This window comes from Triticum urartu, chromosome 7A (genome assembly GCF_056163025.1).
Source record: "Triticum urartu cultivar PI428250 chromosome 7A, HENAU_Tu73, whole genome shotgun sequence".
NCBI lineage: Eukaryota > Viridiplantae > Streptophyta > Magnoliopsida > Poales > Poaceae > Triticum > Triticum urartu.
In genome coordinates, this window is record NC_141879.1 from 744568894 (window position 1) to 744589344 (window position 20451).

General features: G+C 46.0%; 1 long non-coding RNA gene, 1 other non-coding gene and 1 pseudogene across 2 annotated transcripts; 2 read left to right on the forward strand and 1 right to left on the reverse strand.

Annotated features, from left to right (window-relative positions):
• The first annotated feature begins 1779 nt into the window (after positions 1-1779).
• LOC147962649 (uncharacterized) lies at positions 1780-12217 on the forward strand. Its single transcript, XR_015611815.1, has 3 exons — positions 1780-2611; positions 2688-2992; positions 10930-12217. It is a non-coding gene; the product is annotated as an uncharacterized LOC147962649 (long non-coding RNA).
• Positions 6229-10931, forward strand: LOC147962650 (uncharacterized; annotated as a pseudogene).
• Positions 12218-17087: 4870 nt separating the features above from the next.
• On the reverse strand, positions 17088-17159 carry TRNAP-AGG (transfer RNA proline (anticodon AGG)). Its single transcript has one exon. It is a non-coding gene; the product is annotated as a tRNA-Pro (tRNA).
• Between the last annotated feature and the right edge of the window lie 3292 nt (positions 17160-20451).

Below are 20451 nucleotides of genomic sequence, written 5' to 3' on the forward strand. Positions count from 1 at the left end.
CCCAAATGCAGGCGCTGCAAGCAAGGGTACAAGCGATAGAGGAACGAGAAGCAAATCGCAGCAAACGTACTGCCGAATCTTCCCCCGAAGCTACCCCGCCATCTCAGCGGAGAAGCAGCGTGGCTTCCACCGAGCTGCTTCAGCCGGAGCATGCCTTGACGGCTCCTGCCAACTATCCCGTGGATGCTATCACGGAATCTCAAAATTGCCACCTTATGACGCAATGGATGAATTTGAAGGTTAAGGCGGCTGTTGGCTCTGTTTATCCTACTGAACCCGGCGCAACTTTTCACTGCTGGCCGATTCTAGAAGGATATGCTAGGGTGATGGTGGATGAAATAACGGAGGGATTTGAGGACCTCCAGCTTGACCACCCTACCGGTGAAGGGGAGACTAGGCTGGGGTTTGCTCTGAAGACTCCATGCCTATGGCGGAAGGAGCTCATCAACCTTCCGAACTGAACGCCTCCGCCTCCTCCTCCTCCTCCGGCAAGTCAGGGCACTCCGCCTCCTCCACCGCCTCCTTCCCCGGCGAGTCAGGGCACTTCTTTAGGAGACCCACATGAAAGACATTATGAATGCGAGCACGAGGTGGCAGTTTCAAACGGTAAGCGACATAGTCAATCTTAGCAATGACATTGTATGGCCCATAGTACTTGGGCGCAAGCTTGCCTTTGGCACTAGAACAAGGAACACAATTGAGCGGCAGTGTTGGGGAACCAAGCCCATTCTTCGATGTCAAAGGAAGAGCGACAAATTAGCCTATCATAGGTGACATTCTGTTCTGTCACCGAAAATGGCCATCAGTGACAACATTTGGTTCGTCATTTAAGATACGAGCATGCATGACGGGGGAAGTGGTACCGTCAAGATTTTATTTTTTTATGACGACGCTTCAGTGACGGGGGGGGGGGGGGCAGTACATTTTCCGTGAGAAAAAATGGTTTTACGTGACAAGTGAAACGTCGCAAAATAGAGCAAATTTTGTAGTGCCAACGCTTATCACAAGTAGCATCCTCCGACATGGAAGTTGCTCCATTTTGGCTTGATTTACAATATTTTTACTTGGTTTCCTTCCATGTGTGATATTTCCTGCCAAATAATGGAAAAAATGGATTTTCTTCTCTTTCAAAGAGTTAGCATTAGAAATAAGCAGAAATCAATATAATCTGGTGAAAACCAAATGAACACTAAATAATCATAAATTCTCGAGCCATCACTGGCTAACCAAGAGGGCGATGGCGAGGGCGCTGTGGTTGAAGAGGGTCATGGGGTCGTTGGTGAGGGACTCGTCGACGTTTGATGGAGGCTTATAAGATGAAGATGTGTTGCAGGAAGACTGAAAACTATAGGGTGTGGTTCTAGCTGGCGGCTGCGGGGGTTTCTAATAGAGACATACAGTGGACAATGCATATAACAACCAAAGTACACAGCAACGCTTATGGACAGGAAACACGAAGGTTGAATTTATTAAATGAACTCAAACGGGTCAAATAAACCAGTCGTTCAGTGACAAATATTGGTCTATTTTTGTCTTTGGACCACAATATCACACATGGGTCATTTTTAGACTAGCTTGTGATAAGAATTCTATCGAGCCCCAGAATTTTATCATTGATGCGCTTGAGTAGGCCAGTCAGTGATAAAACTCGTCACACTAACGCGTGCTTGGTGGCTCATCATGATGAGGGGTCAGTGCTCCCGAATCTACATTAGTGAGATGTTCTGACGGCTCGATATCTTGGAAGTGCTCACATGGTCAGCATGTGCGCCTGTGTGTTTTCAAAGTGGTGAGTATATGTGTGTGTTGACGGATATCTTGCAGTTCTACTATCAAAGCCATTCAACCTTTTGTATATGTTTTGTATGTTCTTTTGTGGCGCACAAAGCATGCAACTTATCTTGTTTTGTGTATCTCATCTTAGTCAACCACAACTAATTAAACATAGCATCCTTTTAATAAGATGAATGGATTCTTTCTTTTTCATGTATTTTCTGGTCTCATTTTTGGTTAGCCGGTTGGTGAAAGACTTTTTGGCTCTCATATTAATACCATGAACAATGGCACCTATTGAACCCTTGTTGTTGCAACTCGTTAACAAGTGAGAGGCAATCAGAAGCAACTTCGAAAGACTGAACTCCTATGCTTTCAGCAAGCATAAGCGCCTGGCGGATGGCCTCTGCTTCAGCAATTTCAGGACATTGCACATGATCAACAACACATCGACAAGCAGCATGCATTACCCCTAGATGATTATGCATGACAGCACCATATCCAGCCTTTCCAGTACCGGAAAAGATCTCAGCATCCACGTTCATCAGCATTAGGCCCTCCGGTGGCAGACCCATTTCTCAATTGACGTCAAGGTCCACTACTTTGGTGACTTAAGAGACTGAGGAGCTTGTTTACTGCACTTCTTTTTTAATATGGTGTTTCAGGTTTCATAAGTGAGGACAAAATATATTTTGTGCTCGATTTCACTATGGATGTTTCAAGCTGCAACCATATGTGCTTGGCGGTAGGGATTTTGTGCTGGGATTGTGTGTTGGAGATAAGAGGATAGTCCGAAATCCGAACAACCATATGGCAGCAAGTGTGCAAACAATTTAAGGTACCGAAACCCCCTATTTTTTGACTTAGGGTTTGCTTTGTTACACTATGCTATCATGAATTAATGAATATGTCAGTTGTGGCCGAAGAGCAAGTTAGAGAACTTGTATGTATGCAATAGCCGAAGAGCAAGCCGGAGGCCTGGAGACATTGGTGTTGATTCTACCGGTGGCAACAACAAATATTGAGAGAGCATTTTCTACCATGAGTATAGTCAAGAGCAAGTTGAGAAATAAGATGGGTGATAGTCTTTTGGATGATGGCCTAGTCACATACATTCAGAGGGATGCTTTTGCCGAGGTGAATGAAGATGATATAATTGATACTTTCATGGCAATGCAAAAGCTTAGGCCAAAAACATAGTCCTTTTGAGCTTCTCAAGGTACGTACTATGGTCCATATAGTATGTACTATGTATGCTTCTTTATGCAAAACTTAGACTTAATTTAGAATTTTAGTGTGTTTATACGAGCATATTTATCTATTTCTATGTGATATTAGTAACTAGTTAGAACGCCCAAATGTCATATTTCTCGTAAATTGTTTTTTGAGGGGTCGGACCACCTTGATGTCAAATGCTAGCTCCGCCATAGCCGAGGGTGCGGGCCTGGACGGGAGTGAGCGGGAGAAAAGGTTGCTCTCCTTCGGTCGCGTTGCCGAGCGTCGCCATTGCAAAGCGGGAGAACATGGTGCTAGTTAGCGCCGCTTCCATTTCTCATCATTAGTTCACGGTTGATAAGGTGCTAGCTTGCTTAGCCTGGATTCAGAATTGACGCTGAAGCATCACGAGCTAAATTGGTACGCAGTGTGGTACGAGCAATTGACGCTGAATTCAAAGTATCGTATTTGTTGGTGTTGATGGAGACGGCGAGCAGCGGCTTGTCATGTGCGGCAGCGCAACTTGGGACCGTCCCAGGGGAGATGAGGCCGTACAGAGGCAATCGCTTAATTCGGTTTCCTGCTCGATTGATAGATCCGAGGCCCTAAACAGATCACGTGCTGGCGGGAGTCTAAGCAGAGATGAACATTACTAGCAAATTAGAGCATCTTAGCCGTTCGGTCCACATGACGTCGAAAAAAGCCGCCTGAAGGTGAGCCGACGCTAAATTAACGCGTGTGGGGGTGATTTAACTCTCAGTCGTCGGCCAACAGGTCATCTCGGGTTCGACGATATTTCGTACAAAATATATGCAAACTCGACGATTTTTGCATGAACTCGACAATACTTTATTGGAATTTGTAAAAAAAAAACATGAAAACATGCAAACTACGACTGAACTACGCCTAAACTACGCCAAACTCCGCCTAGCCGTCACCGCCACCGCCGTCGCCGTCGTCTACATGCCGAGAAGCCAGTAGAAGCGGGTGTAGTCGCCGCCGTCACCATCATCGTCGTCGTCATTGCGCGGCTGGCTTTGGCCGGCGTCGTCCCTGCTGCACCCCTGGCCAGGGTTGCCGAGGCGCGGTGGCACGCTGGATGGCCCGGCCTCGTCCTCCTCGTTGCTGTCGAGGACGATGCCGCCGTCCTCCTCGCGCCCGCGGCGCCGGGCCTGGAGCTCCGCGTACGCCCGACGCTGACGGCTTACCTGCTCCCGGACGTAGTCCTCCTTCGCCCACTTGACGATCGACTCGTCGTCGGGGGCCGCCATCTCGACGTGCTCCGGCTTCATCGAGAGCAGCCCTGGCTCCGGCTTCGGCTGGACCAGGCGGAAGGACCGCGCGGGGAGGGCCAGGCGAGGGCACCGCGGCGGGTGCGGCGCCCGAGCGGCGTCTCCTCCGGCTCGGGCTTCACGGGGCGGAGCGCGGCCGACGAGGACGACCCCGGCTCCATCCGCCGCGGCGTCCAGGAGCTACCACGGCGGCGAGAGAAGGACGGTCGCGGCGGGTACTCGAGGCGCGGCACGTTGCCGGTCTCGATGTGGTCGTGGACGGCCTCGAGGGTGCGGGCTGGCACGCCCCACCACTCACACCGTCCGTCGGCGTTGAGGCGGCCCCGCGGGATGACGCCGTTGGTGGAGGCGATCTGCTCCTCGCAGCGGCGTTGGAAGTACATGGTCCAGTGGCCGTGGCTGTCGGCAGCGTAGCACGGCTCGTTCCGTTGTTCCTTCGTCAGGGACGAGTGGATGCGGGTGATCTTGGCCCGCCACGCCGCCCCTTCGGGCACCGGAGGCACCGGGCCGCCGCCGGCGCTTAGCCTCCACGTCCCCAACACCCGCATGTCAGGGGGCGCCGAGTACTCGGCCTCGTACAGCAGGCGCGTCTCCGGCTCTTGGAGGTGGCGGCGGCCGAAGCCGTTCGCCTGGGTACCTCTCGGCCATCTTTCTCATCGGCGGGAAGAGGGGAGAGTGTTGCTTTCTGCGCCGAAAAGGGGGGAAAATGAGAGCAGTTGCGTCCACCGGCGGGGAGGTCGCCTTTTATAGCCGTAGCTGGGCGGCGACAGGCTGCACGCCGGGCGACGCGTGGCTGGACGCGCGTCGCGACGCGTTCACTGCGCCGCTCGTGAGGCATCAATGGAGGCTGACCGGCGCGGCAGCCTTCGCATTGATTTCCACGGGAATCGAGGCGATGAGGGCGATGAAGCGTTGTCTCGCTGACTCGGCGGGCCCATCCGCTTTCGCGCCCAAAACGCTCGCCTTAGCGCCTCCGGACGCCCCCCAGCGCGCCGGGTTTGGCCTGGTTCCGCCGACGCCAGCTTCGGTCCAAACCAGCGAAAAACGAGCTCTCAAGGACGTGATTGGGCTGATTTTTGGGCGCCGACACGAAAAAATCGCCGGGGAGGGCCTGTTGGAGGCGCAACTGAAGATGCTCTTATCAAGCTATCCTCGAATCAATCTTTGATGCGAACAATATCAGTTGTTGGATCAATTTAATACTACACCTTAAATTCGGTAGTATGATGTACCCTAAAAAAATCTCTAGATAAATCGCGTCTCCTGTCTCCGTTGTCATCACACAATTCGTTTGGCAGGTCTCCTTTATTTATTTTTTCTATGCTTTGGCAGGTCTCGCTCGAGACAACCAAATCGTAGAAGACCATGTACACATGGGCTGCGACCGGCGGATCGGACACGGCCTTGAAACCGTGTGCGATGAGTTGTTGTGTAGTAGTGATAGTGCGTAGCTTGCCTTGTGCGCAATGTCCGACCGAGTCGACATGCAGATGGATTGCCGCTTGTACCACATCATGCATACGTTGTTTATAATTTTTGTACGTAACTATACATTTTATCCTTACTCTATTAGCATCTGCTTCCTAACCTCCACCTAACACTAATTCTGATGTATAAGAAAGGAAGATCAACGCGGCGACGACCACGACCTTTGCCAAACCGCATCCATCCATCCGTGAGTCCATTCATCCGTCAATAACTAATGAATGCATTGAATATGCATATGTACTACTACTACATATATCCAACAAAACAAAAGAGACTGGAACTTCAAAAAAAAAAGAGAGAGAGAGACTGGCCGGTGGAACACGTCAACAATCCATTCTGCTCCTATATATACATGCCATCGATGCGGGCTTCCTCAACCCAACCGGAGCAAAGCAAACACCACATCCACCTCACTCAGCTCAGCTCACTTCATCCCGAAGAAGAAGAAGAAGATCGCGTCATGGGGCCTGGAAGGTTTCTTGGTCAGAAGAAGGAGGAGGCGAGGTCACTAACAGGTGGTGGCCGTGGCTCTGGGGCGCGAGGCGGCGTCCGCGACACTCCGGAGTCCAGCTCCGCGGCGCGCGGCGGCCTCGGCGGCCCTAAGAAGGAGCGGGAGCCGCCCCTGCTGGAGGAGCACTTGGGGTTGGCCTTTGAGGCCGGCGACCCGGAAGACTCGCCGGGGTTCCTCCAGGCGATTCGCGAATCGGAGAAGGCGTCGGCGTCGCCCCTGCTGCTGGAGAAGTACCAGAAGTTGGCCCCGAGGCCGGTCACCCCGACGACCCCCCGGATTCTCCGGGGCTCCACGCCGCGCTCGCCGCTTCGAGGGCCCCGGGCGGCGTCATTGACCTGAGTGACTACGACTTCGGCAGCGACGACGAGGACAAGAGGATTAGGACTAGTTAGGTCAAAACTCAAATTTTGTTTCAATATTTGTAAAAATCCTAAAATTTTAGTTGTTTGAAACGATCGTTCAAATTCGGTTTATTCGGCGTAACTGGTTTGGTTTATTAGATTTTAAAAATATCAGTTTTTACAAAATGCTAACCGAAATATGATACCTAAAAAATCAAGCAAAAAAAAATAGACCGACCTACTTCGGTTTGGTTAATTCGGTATTTCGGTGCACGGGAGTAAATCAGATTTCGGAAAAGTAGAGTACATCCAAGCAAGAAGTTGTATGGTAGTTGCTCATAAGGCAAACACAGATTAGATTGGTGTCTTCGGGCTAATCGGTTGTTTAGCGACTGGAACTGAAGTAACAATCGAACACCGAAGTTCATTTAAACAAAAACAAAACAAAAGAGAAAGATCGAAAAAATGAAACTATTTGATTTATTCGGTTCGGTTCAGTTTCCGGTTGAAAGTGCCCACCCCTACTTCATGTAAAAAAAGGCATGCATGCAAAATTGTGAAATGAAAATAAATATTAAAGAACAAAAATTAAAATAATGAAAATAAGACAGTAAATAATGAAAATGGTTTAAATTCATTTGGAATAAACAAAAGAATTTAAATTTAAAGTTGGGGATGGAATTGGTTGAAATGTTAAAATGAAAATAATTAATGGAAACCATCAATTTAAATAATGAAAAAAGACAGAAAAGAAGAATCTAAAATAAAAATAAAAATAAAATATTTTATAAAAGGAAAAATAAATAATTTAAAGTTGGGGCTGGAATTGTTTGAAATGTTAAAATGAAAAAAATGAATGAAAACATCAATTTAACTAAACAAAATAGACAGAAAACAAGGGTAAGAGGCTGCAAAAAAATATAAAGAAAAAATTAAAAAGTTCAGATGTAAATAATTGTTGAAGAATAAAACTGAAGTAATGAAAATATGACATAAAAATTTTATAAAGACTTACATTTATTTTTAGTAATGAAAACAATTTCAGTTTCTGTTGGAATGACAATTCAAAAGTATGTGAAAAAACAATATAATGAAAAGAATTAAAAATAATAAGCCCACCCTAGTCACTAGGCTTCGCGTGGCATAGTCGGCCCATCCCGAATCAAGCACACACGGGCGATAATGACAAGCCTTTCTGCCGGCAGATGGCCCAGTGTCTGGGCCCAACATGCCAGTGACGGCGAGAGGAACGGCAAGTTAGTTAAGAGGAGCTCGACGGCATAGGTGGGACTAAACTCCCACCCCCGTGCGGGGGGAGCAACTAGTTAACGGGCGCTCCTTCGGCTGCCTCGCAACGATCAGCTTCACTTGGCGCGCTTTCAGCCATTCGTCACATGTCGCGCTTTGGACGCTTCTTCCAGATTTTTTTTTATTTTTTCGCACGCGTTTTCGGCCTTTTAAACGGGTTTTTCGATGTTTTGGTTTTCCCCGGTCTTCCTTAGCTTTTCGATCAAAGAAAAATATTCGGAAAATTTATTTTTGTTGCGCGAAAAAAACATGTTCTTTTCTTTCGCGAAAGTCACTGTTTTTTTCCGCGAGAGGCACGGTTGTGCTTTAGCGAGAGTCACGACCGTGCCTTTCGGAAATGGAAATAACGTGTTTTCTGTTTTTTTTTCTTTCACGAGAGTCACGGTTTTGCTTCGGCGAGACGCACGGTTGTGCTTTCGCGAGATTCACGGCCGTGCCTCTCGGAAAGGGATAAACAAAACGCGTTTTCTGCTTTTTCTTTCTTTCGCGAGAGTCACAGTTTTGCTTCCGCGAGAGGCACGGTTGTGTTTTCGCGAAAGTCACGGCCGTGCCTCTCAGAAAGGAAAAAAATATGCATTTTCTGTTTTTTCTCTTTCGCGAGAGTCACGGTTTTGCTCCGCGAGAGGCACGGTTGTGCTCTCGCGAGAGTCATGGCCGTGCCTCTCGGAAACGAAAAAAATGTGTTTTTTGTTTTTTTCCTTTCACGAGAGTCACGATTTTGCTTCCACAAGAGGCACGGGTGTGATTTCGCGAGAGGCACGGGCGTGTCTCTTTCGAAAAGGAAAAAAAACATGCTCCCGGTTTGTTTTTTCGCCCGGTTTTTTCGTACAGTTTTTTTCGTAAAAAAAGTTCGTGAAAAACTATCAACATGAGATCTAGTTTTAAAAATCTCAACGCGAGGAATCCAATGATGAAAGTGGTTCGAGATTTGGACGTACGGTTTAAAAGATAAAACGTTTTGAACGCTGTGACCGCCTCACATGGACCAAACGGGAGCGCTGCAACGCTGCCGACTTCCACCTTGCCGTCTGCGACCCCCTGTCCAGCAGATACGTCTTGCTTCCAACCATACCTGAGGACCTTGCCGCCCAGCCGCAGGATCGCTCCATGGATTCGAGCCCGTGCTTGCTCCCAACACCAGGGACGACGGCGAGGAAGAGCCCTTCAAGGTGATATGCATAGCAAGATACATGACGAAGCTTGTCCTCTTTGTGCTCCCGTCCACAACCATGCGATGGTCTATGGTCGAGCCTCCCACTTCACCTTCGTTGGAACGCATGTCCTGTTTTGACTGCGTGCGCTGCTGCTTCTACTGGACACAGCCTTATGGCTGGAGTGACCATTTGATGGTGCTGGACACGCGCACTTTGAGGTTCTCAACTGTCGACCTTCTCACCGGCTACCATCTGGAGCTCAGCTATCTGCCTGACCAGAGCTTTGGTCATCGTCACGCAAATGCCGTTGTGATGGGCCGAGAAGGAGCCCTTGAGATGTTTTCCCTTGTCGGTCAACATGGATCCTTTGCCCTCTACCATACCTCTCTGAAGAATAGTTCGCGGCAGTGGAAGCTAGAGAAGATCATACAGCTTCCTGGGCAGTATCATTCCATTTGCACAATGCGTGCAGCCGAGGGATTCTTGTTCATCCGAGGCGCTCCAGAAGGTATTCATATTGGGAATGTGGATTGTTACTCAATAGAGGTCAGGACTTATGAAATTACCAAAGTCTGCACAAAGATGGAGAATACCTTCAATCCCAGACGTGCCCTCCCATACTTTAGCTTCCCACCGCTGTTCTCGGAACTAACTATCTGATCAACCGGTAAACCTAATTATTTCAGTTTATGTTGCCATTGGGTGCAGGCTATGCTTGCTCTATTCACATGGTTATATAGAGAATTAATTATTGTTCTATTGGGCTTGACTACCACGTCAAACTAGCTAGGAGAGGTGGCCAATCGATGGTTTTATAAGCTGATATCTGAGTACTCTTTATTTGCCTTGTTGTGTTTTCAAGAGCATAGAGTTCACATGTCATGGTCTGCTATTTTTTATTTATCTTGCTTCACTGCAATAAGATGGCTATAGGATTATTCAAAGTTTTAAATAGCGCGCTAAGCCTCTTAGCGGCGGATCTTTTCTAAATGCTATAGCGTGCTATAGCGGAGCAATAGCGAGCTATTTAAAAATGTTTGCTCAAGTGTTTAAACAAAAGACTCTTAGCGCGGGACCTCTTCTAAACGCTATAGCGTGCTATAGCGGAGCTATAGCGGGCTATTTAAAACCATGGGATTATTGCGCCTTTGTTCTTAAGCTATATTTTACTCTTTAATTTTTTAGATAGGAAAGATTCCCATTGCATCAACTGCAGTTGCTTCAAAATTCTACTCCCATGGTTATATAGAAAGTTAATTATTGTTCTATTAGGCTTGACTACCTTGTCACCTGCTAGGACAAGTAGTCAATTCTTGGTTTGATTCTGCATGCATGTTTAACTCCCATGTATGTGATTGAAAATGCTAACTGAAAAGAAAGATTAGACTCTAGTTTCGACAGCTAGTTTCTATTGCTCCATATCTCAGGAGAGAAAATGGCATTCACGCTTGCATCTCTATGCAAATCTGTCTTTACGTAGGAGTACATTGTTAGTCATACTTAGCACTTACTACATATTATTCACTCAGTTGAAAAGATGTTCAAAACAAGAATGTTGCATAACCTGTAAGTTGATGTTTGAAGGTTCTGAATCTAATATTTGTGAACACTCCTTATGTACCATGTTCTGTTTCCAAGGAAAGATAGGATTCACCTGTTATGGTCTGCCGATTTTTGTGTATATTGCTTCCAAACTGCAAAATGAGCAGCGGGTGCACCTTTGTTCTTAAGCTATGGTGTGCTCCGCGGTTTAGCACATTCCTCCTTCCTAAGAAGTTGGGATAGGGAAATTTCCCATTGCATCAACTGCAGTTGCTTCAGTTTTCTAACTAAGTACATTTATGCAGATCTGAGCTCGCTTGCTAGTCATTTTGGTCTTGCTTGGGCGATCTATGCCTGTGGGGTTGGATGGCGGATGTTCAAGATTGTGCTGATGTGGTTTGATATGTCTGTATTAGTATGAATGTAAGCAGGATATGCTGTCAGCAAGGACCAACACTGAGGTCTAAGACTCCGGTTTATATTATGTACTGATGTTTGTGTTGAAAGACTTCGCTTTATGTTCCCCTTTTTAATCCATGCCCTTAGTCTAGATGAACTAGCTTTTATTTTGCATGAGTGAATGAGTTCATCTGTAACCCCTTCCAGTTTTCTGGATGATTGAGTTTATCATGCACTCAGCATAGATGTTTTGTGCAAATGAGGACCGGCTGTAATAGAGATGGATATCATACAGACATCAACTTCCAGAGCTTCAGGTTTCGCAAAGATGTGGTCCTCTCTCAAACTTCAGGTTTCTCTACCTTGTTCTAAATTTTCTAGACTTGTGCCTAGGTGGTTCAGGATCCTCCACGCACCTAGGTGACAGTTTCGTTATCAGGCTGTGACTGGGATGCGCGACCCTCGGCTGCTGCCGCCCTCTCAAGCGCCTTGAGCCGGTTAGCCTCCATGTGTGCCTTCTGCTCCTCTGTCTGCTCTAACTTTGCTTTGCTTGCTGCCACCATCATCACCTCCATCTTGATAATTCTTCGCGCCTCTTGGAGGCATGGGTTCTACAGCTAAGTTGGTATTTGTATGTGGATAGATGTAGTATAAGTTGGGAACTTATGACTAGTACATGAAAATTTCCATGGGTATTGTTGTGAGGTGGATGTGGACTACCAAAATGAGTTAGTTTCTGAGCACATATGAATGCCCTGTATTTGCCAGTTCGGAGCAATTTTTTGCTTATCTGCTCCTAATCTGGTACCAAAGCAAGAACTTTTCCCAAGGGTAGTTTCTGAATCTAAACTGTCCTATAATCCCTTCCTGTTTCAGTTGCTTTTTGAAATACTGACTAATTATGTTTGTGGCTAGGCAATGGCATTGTTGATGGCCTGGTGGGCATTGTGAAAGGTACCTTCATAAGCTTATGGGCCTTTTTTTCTCTGTCCATCTTGCTCTCTACTCCCTTTGATCCATACTAACTGTCGCCGATTTAGTACAGCGACAATTTGTATGGATCGGAGGGAGTAATAACTACTACTTGTATCGATCTATTGTAAGTCTGTCAATGACACATTCATGGCATGGGTATTGCTGTGAAGTGGGCAAGCATGATATTTTGTGGATTACCAAAATGAGTTAGTGTTGTCCATTTTACATGATCGAGTCCCGATCAATGCTTACGAAGATCGTGTGGTTGTTTATTTGTCAGACTGATGTTTAACTCTACTGACATGTATACAAATGGTAAAAAGAATAAGGGCAAAAATTCTACCATATGTAAAAATGGTAAAAATTAAAAAAAAAATGGGGGCATTACGAGAATTGAACTCGGGACCTCTCGCACCCTAAGCGAGAATCATACCACCAAACCAAACGCCCTTTCATGCTAGAAATTCCTTTCAAGTTCTTGTATCATCACATCGATCATTCGATCCCATGGGCACCGGAACGAGATAGCTACATGCACCGGAGCGAGAATGGATGGCACGACGAAGTTTTTGTTTCTTTTGGATGGAGCGAGCTAGCTACATACGTCATCCAGGAGCTTAAACAAGTGGAAAACTTACTAATTATATCACGGAGAAGAGACGAATGAGCTACACGGCTGCTCGCACGATGAGCTGCATGGCATAGCGTGACTCTGCCGGTTATTCTATCTGCCTGAACTTTGAAATGAACCGACACTGCAAAATTTTCATTTCATAAAGCCATGGAGCTGAGGGAGCAGGCGCCGGAGGCACTGCACAACGCGTCAGCGACAAATAACGTAGTTCTGATCTACAATTACATCAGTCAATGGCTTCTTGTTCCTCGTGGCCATTTGGCATTGATAGTTCGCTCTGAACTGACCAAAACTTGTTGGTTGTTTCTCATCAGAATGTTCTCTGAGCTGAGCAAGGCCAGACGTGCTTCGATGGCTTCCTCAGCTTCCACCAGGAGGCAGTGCAAGCCGTGCCACGACACTGTTTTTGATGTAGCACGCCGTGACCCCTGCCGGCCGCTCCATCCAGCGCAGCACCAGCATCTCAGCCTCGGCTAATCCTGTCACCACGCCAAGCGGCTCGGCTCGGGTAGGGACAGTGTGGCTGGGAGCCGCCATTTGCCGGCCACCGGCGTTGGAGGGGGTGGCTGGATGTCCCGATGTCAGGGGAGAAGTGAGGAGAGAGACAGGGTTGGGCGTGGACGTCCGGTTCGTCTGCTCAAAAAACCAGACACCAAACTAGGACTTAAAAGAAAAAACTGACTATATGGCACAAAATTGAAATAAAATGCAATGGGATAATATTGTGGCACAACTCTGATCAATTGGGGCAAAACTTAAGAATTCTCTCAAAATGGGGTAAAATCTGATACAAAAGCTGAACTTGAGGGTGAAAAGTACTAGAGTTTACTTAAAACTTTATGCTAGAAGGGTTCTAGAATAGAACAAAATTGTAGGTTGGGCTGCGAGAATAAAGTGGGTAGGAGGCCACTTATTTTTGCGGGCCACCCATAAGCACCAAAAAACTGGCCCTAATTTTCTGTCCTTTTAAATTTATCAAACGTCTTTTATTTTTGCGAGGGGAATTTTCAATCTATTCCTCAACTGTCGAGGTAGTACAAAGAACACCAGAAGAAAAAATATATATTTAGGTCTGTAGACCACATAGCAACAACTACTAGCACTGAAGCAAGCCAAAGGTGTGGCGCCGTCTTCGCCCCTCCCTCATCGGAGCCGGACAAACGTTGTTGTAGTAGATAGTCGGAAAGTTGTCGTGCTAAGGCCCCATAGGACCAGCACACCAGAACAGCCACCGCTGCCGATGGAGAGAAGCGTCGCTCAGAAGGATCCAAACTGTAGACACACGATCACATACGAACGAAGATATGATCCACGTGGATTCACCGAAGACAAATGCTGACCGAATCCTGCGAGATCTGTCGGAGATAAACCTCCACACGCCCTTCGACGATGCTAAAAATACCACCGGGACGGGATTAGGCGGGAGAACCTTATTCCATTTTCAGAGAGCCGCCGCCGCGTCACCTCTCTGAGCAAGACACAAATCCTAACAAAACTCAAAGAGAAAAGTATATTTTTGGTCCATGAAGTTCCAAAAAAGTATAGACGTGGTCCCTCAAGAATTTTTGGTATACATTTTGTCCTTCAAGTCTCAAAATCAAATAATTTTGGTCCAAAACCAGATTTTGAGCACGTTGATCGGGATTTGGCCGGGTTTGACCACATTGACCATGTTTGACTGATTTTTAGAGAAAAGGCGCCGGTCGAGCCCGAGAAGAGGTCGAACCTAGCCCGACTTGGAATTAACAAAGCCATCAACCGGCCAGGATTACAAAAAGGCACCATGATACAAATGAAATGCAAAGCAAAGCAGAAGGAAGATACAAGGCACTAGGTAGAACACCACAATGGCAACAACAAACACACTCATGCCGACGACCAGCACTACGCCTACACCAACTAGCCCACTAAGAACACGAAAGGAGGGCCACATCGAGCAAGCATCGAGCACCGGCTGCATCCACAGGCCAAACATGGGCAACACTTGAGATGTCTCCACCGTCGCAAAGGACCACTACCCTTTCACCCAGGCTCGATGAGTGCCGCACCGGCGAACGTCAGAGTGGCTACCACAAAACCCAACTCAAGGTGTCCAGATGCCATATGAGAAGCAAACAGAGCTGACCAACAGACCACAGAGGACCAACCCGGCGAGCACCAAGCCAGCAGAGGCAGCACAGAGCACATGACACGAGCTATCGAAGGAAGGCGCACAACCTTGGAGAAGACCGAAGATGGCAACACTATGCACCGGGCGAAGCCGAGCAAGAGGTAGCAGGAAGACCAGGCCGTCATGCTTCGGAGCCAAGCCAATAGCCACACCACCCCCAAGAGCAAATCTCAGTCGCCGCCTTCAAGAAGGAGCACGGCACCGAGGTGTCGTCGACGCCCAGATCAGGGGAGTGCTGACTTTCACCGAAGCTCAAAGGGGGGGGCGGAAGGGGGAGGAACCACCCCAAAGCCTCCAAGAAGGGGATCAGCGCCAAAGGCGTCGACTTTGGGGGGCCGCCGCACCGGCCAGGGGTTTCCCCCGGATCCTTGCCCAAACGCCAGATCCGGCTAGCATTCACCAAGAAACGGCAACCGCAGCCGCCCGGGACCGGCGTTGGCACGGAACAGAGCAGATCGGGCGGCACCGAAGCTTCTCCAAGGTGGTCCGGCAGCCAGCGAGGCGCCACCGCAGCACCGACGTCTGCAACCACCACGCTGCCCACACCAACCCGCACGGAACAAAGCTCAGGTTTGACCGATGAACAGTAGATTCAAAAAGATAGCAAACAAATTCTAAAAAAATCTGAATTTTCTTGACAACCAACATGCTTGGGCGCGCGAGGTGCATGCAAATTTTGGTGTTCAAATAACATCCGTGGAGCACTAGCAAAAAAAAACAAATCTTGGCTTTTTTTGTGAGCCCAAATTTGTTTTCTTTTGCCACGAGCTCTTCGAATGTCACAACACCACACAAATTTTCACGCACCTAGCGCACCCAAGCATCTTGGTTGCCACAAAAATTTCAGCTTTTTTAGAATTATTTTTGCTACTTTTTTTGAATTTACCTTTCATCGATCAAATCTGGTAAACATGGTCAAACCTGGTCAAATGTGATCAAACCTGGTCAACATGCTTAAAATCTGATTTTGGATCAAGCTTATCCGGTACCAAAAAATCTTGAGGGAGCAAGTCTATACTTTTGAGAAATTTGAGGGACCAAAACATACTTTTCTCAAACTGGAAAAATGAAATAAAATTATTTTATAGGCTATGCAATCTGAATACAGAATTACCTATGGCTACTTATGTTTTTTTAGATACGGGCACGTTCTAACTTTGTTTGCTTTGACATACAAGGAATGTGTGTGCTTGAGATAATTTCCAGATCGTATTTTTGTCCTGCATACATTGTGCTGGGGTCCCATCTGTATGCACGTGTACATAGTAATACAGCTAGAGTACATAACAGTTGAAAATTGAAGAGAACTAATTGGGGTGGAAAGCTGAGCTTGAACCAACTGGAACTGCCAAATGATGATAGACTCAATTGTCACCTTTATAAGCTTATTTAAATTAACAGCTTATTCAGATCTGGATTTCTCTTTTTTGTTTCTCAATGTACATTTCAATTTTGGACCTGAAATTTTTAAGGGATGTAATGACGTTCCTTGTGAACATTCTCATTTTTTTTCGGAATTGTTTGAAACATCTAAAAATGTTTGTTGACATTCTAGCACTGGGAGTATCTTAAGGTTGGGAGCACTAGATATTTTCCGAGTGATTCGTATGGCATTCACCCTATTTTTCCAGGTTGCCTGAAAGTAGTAGCTGCATACACCTGTTCAAACAGCTAGATAAGTTCAGAAACTATATATGCTTTGGCACGAGACATTAATAATATTGTTGGTCATTCTGTGTTGCTGGACGGATTAATTACTGCCACACGATCGAGTCCCGATGGATGGGCGACGTGCTTATGAAGATAGATCGCGTGGTCGTTTATTTATCAGACAGATGTTTAACCCTGGCTGAAGTCAAAGTGTGACTTGATGAGACGATGATGAACTATTTACAATTGAGGCATGCAGCCAAGCCGCCTGTGTTTTTTCGTGGGAGATTGCAGCGGGTAAACTAAGCTCCAACGACGAAGGCGATTCCGTCATTGGACTCCGTGACAAAAGAATACGGAATACTTCATCCATTTCAAAATAAGTGTCTCAATTTTATATTAATTTTAGTATAAAGTTGTATTAAAATCAAGATACTTATTTTGGGATGGAGGGAGTAGTATATATCCGTGAATGCGATGCTACTTGACACAGATTGATTTTTGATGATATCTAATTCGCTAGCTACATGAAAGAAATCCTGCTATACCTGTAAAAACGGTAAAAAGAAAGAAAAAAGAAATTCTGCTATACATGTAAAAATGGTAAAAAAAAGAATAAAGAGAAAAAATAAAGAGGGGCATTCCGAGAATTGAACTCGGGACCTCTCGCACCCTAAGCGAGAATCATACCACTAGACCAAATGCCCTTGGATGTTCGAATTTTCTATAAATTACCATAACAACAGAGTAGAGGTTGACTTTTAAAAAGAACAATACGCGTTGTAGTTTGGAACAGAGGAAGTAGATAGTAGCTAGATTCAGAAACTATATATGCTTTGGCACTAGACATTAATTATATCGCTAGCTGGCCAGATAAATTACATACTGCCACACGGTCGATCGTTTCTTTTTTTCTTTTTTTGCGGGGACACACGTACTGTCCATCGTTTCTTATCAGACCGATGTTTAACTTGTTGTAAGTGAAAGTGTGTATCGATGAGACGGTGATGAGGTATGTATAGATGATGGGAAAAAGGCTATTGTAAAGGGCAATTTTGTGTGGGAGCTAGCTATCTTGAGAGGCCGATCCCAGTCACATATGTGTATATGTGGGTACGTGTGGTGTACACGTTGCTCTCACTCAAGCGTCGCTGCTGCAAAAAGAAGCTGTAGATTGATTCTGTGTTCGTGGGAGAAACTAAGCTCTAACAAAGAAGACGATTCCACCATCATTGGACAGGAGCACAAGGATTGTGAAAAAAGGAAAAAGGCTCTAACTAGTAATGTCTCTCTGAATGCATTGGAGTAAATAGCGGAAAACAATCACAATTGAAGTTAGGATTCTACAAAAAGAACCAGGTTACAAAAATCTAACTTAGTTTGGCAACACAGTTTTTAGAAAATCGTGGTAATTGATAACCAGAGTGTTTTGATGTGTGGGCAAGGAATACTACAATTTCTTTAAACCATGGTTTTTCTCAGTTTTACCAAAACTACCGAGGTGTTTGGCTGATGTTCTTATACAGTACTCCCTCTGTAAACTAATATAAGAGCTTTTAGATCACTAAAATAGTGATCTAAACACTCTTATATTAGTTTACGGAGGGAGTACTATATTTTTAACGGATTGTAAGGCTGGATAACATATGTAACTAACTGGGCTAACAGACGCCTGATGCAGAAGGTCAGCGAGCCCGCACCTATGTAGGAGACTGACTTATCACTTATATGTGCACTTCACATACTGTAGCACCTTTTGTTTGGTCAAATTCCTAACTTCCCACCTGGATTCTTATTGAGTGTACTCTGCCTGCTGCTTACGAGTGCAACCCAGCCGGGGCAAAACTCCTTGTGCGTGTATGTGCACCGCTTATAATCAATCGGGTAGCTAGCTAGCCTGCTGCGTACCGACGAATCGATCTACTCCATGATCAATCTTCGCTTGAGGCATGCGCTACTTGCTGGAAAGTAAGTGGGCACCAACGAGTCCATAAAAGCATGCATCTGATCTTCTCTCCACGTAGACAGGAAGGTCAACTGCGCTCTCTTCAAAGATCTCCCCCGCTTCTGTTTAGAAAAAAGAGATCCGTACCTCTTTTTCAATTACGGAGAATGTTGTATGGGGCCATGGTTCATCCGAACCTACGCTCCACGCCATTGATCTTCGGACACCACTTTTCGAGATATGTGCATGACGGGAACAGTTTACGCGACATGGCAAACTAATATGAATGGCGCCAATAGTTTAGTGAAGGTTAGAAGCCCTACATTGCTAAAATAAGCCTACTTGATGCTTACATCATAAATAGTAAAAAAATATTGTTGTCTTTTTCCTATATAGGTTGATGTCCTACTAATCATGCAGGCAACACAAAACAAAACAAAACTGTTAGAAAATTATTGTTTGCGACATGACATCAGTACAGATTCTCACAAACATCAATGAATATGTTGTATAATTTGTACAGAAGTTTTACAGTCTGCGAAACAAGTTTGTGAAGGTTCTTCTGGCCTGATATTTTTCAATAGTCCAAGTGAATTCTTATTTTTCTTATATATACAAGCTCAGTTCCGTCAGGACAGAGGAAATGCTGGAGCTTTATTTGGAAGAGCTGGGCTCCTCCCTCGGTTCGAAATTTTGCATGGAGGCTCGCCACTAACTCACTCCCGACCTGGCAGAGAAAGCACAAAATTGGCCTTGAAACTATGAGCTATTGCCCGGTATGTGGGATGGAGGAGGAAGATAACTATCATCCTTTCGTTCGGTGCCAATTTGGACGAGATCTTTACCTAGCTATGTCTGAAGTGTGGGCAATTCCGGCGCTGGATGGGATGACAAATAATGGAAAAGAGTGGTTGCTTCATGTTTTGGCCCTCCTGAATGAGATTAGCCGGATGATGATTATGAGATTTTCTGGCGATCATGGTTTGTTAGAAATGAAATAGTTCATGGTAAGCCTGCACCCCCCATGGAGGCCTCGATGAGATTTCTTCGAAGTTATGTTGACTCCCTAGTTGGCATCAAGCTAAATCCCCAGGGAGATCCGGCAAAAGGTAAAACCAGTATCATCTATGAAAGACCCGATGTGAAGTCTGCTAATGAGCCTGTAGAGAGAAGATGGAGGCCTCCGGACATGGGATGGAACAAACTTAATACGGATGGTGATTTTGAGGGATCATCGGGGGGGCATTAATTTTTCAGCTTGCAGGGGGCTGTTTTCATGCCGGGATGCATTGGAAGCGGAGCTATGTGCATGCATGGAGGGTTTTTCCTTGGCTATTCAACGAAGTGATCTCCCGATTGTTGTGGAGATGGATTCTATGGAAGCAGTGACCATGATTACATGTGCGGGCGTCGATCGCTCTGTGTATGCTCCTATTGTGCAGGAGATTAAATACCTGATGGGTCTTAGACAGAGTTGCATTGTTCATATTTCTAGATCCCAGAATAAAGCTAGTCATTCCTTAGCTGTTTTTGCTAGAGATGAAAGTAGGACCATGACCTGGTTAGGGGCGGGTCCGGCCTCATTGTTGGAGGTAGTTGCTGATGATTGTAAGGACATCTTGATTGAGTAATGAAATTTCTTTCCCGCAAAAAAAAATTATGCTCATAGAGACGTGTGCAAAAGTGCTACAGTACCTAGAGACATGTGCCAGCCCATGGAAAAAATACTTCCCACGCAGGCCTAGGGGGTCCTTATAAGCACCAGGATTAACCATGGGCTTTGACGAGTTGGGGCTTAACACAAAATTTTGAATTCAAAACAGGACACAGATCCACACGCGCGTGTGTGTGTGTGTGTGGGGGGGGGGGGGGGGGGTACATCCTACGGCGTGGATCGTAGGTTCGGGTGAACCATGGTCCTAAAGATCACCTCTCTTTCACATACTTCAAAAAAACCATAGTTTCTGGCATACTACAGTTTACGAAACTTCTGTTTTTGTTTCATACAAACAACTCAAAGTATATAATACCAAAGTTTTTTTTTTAGAAACCAT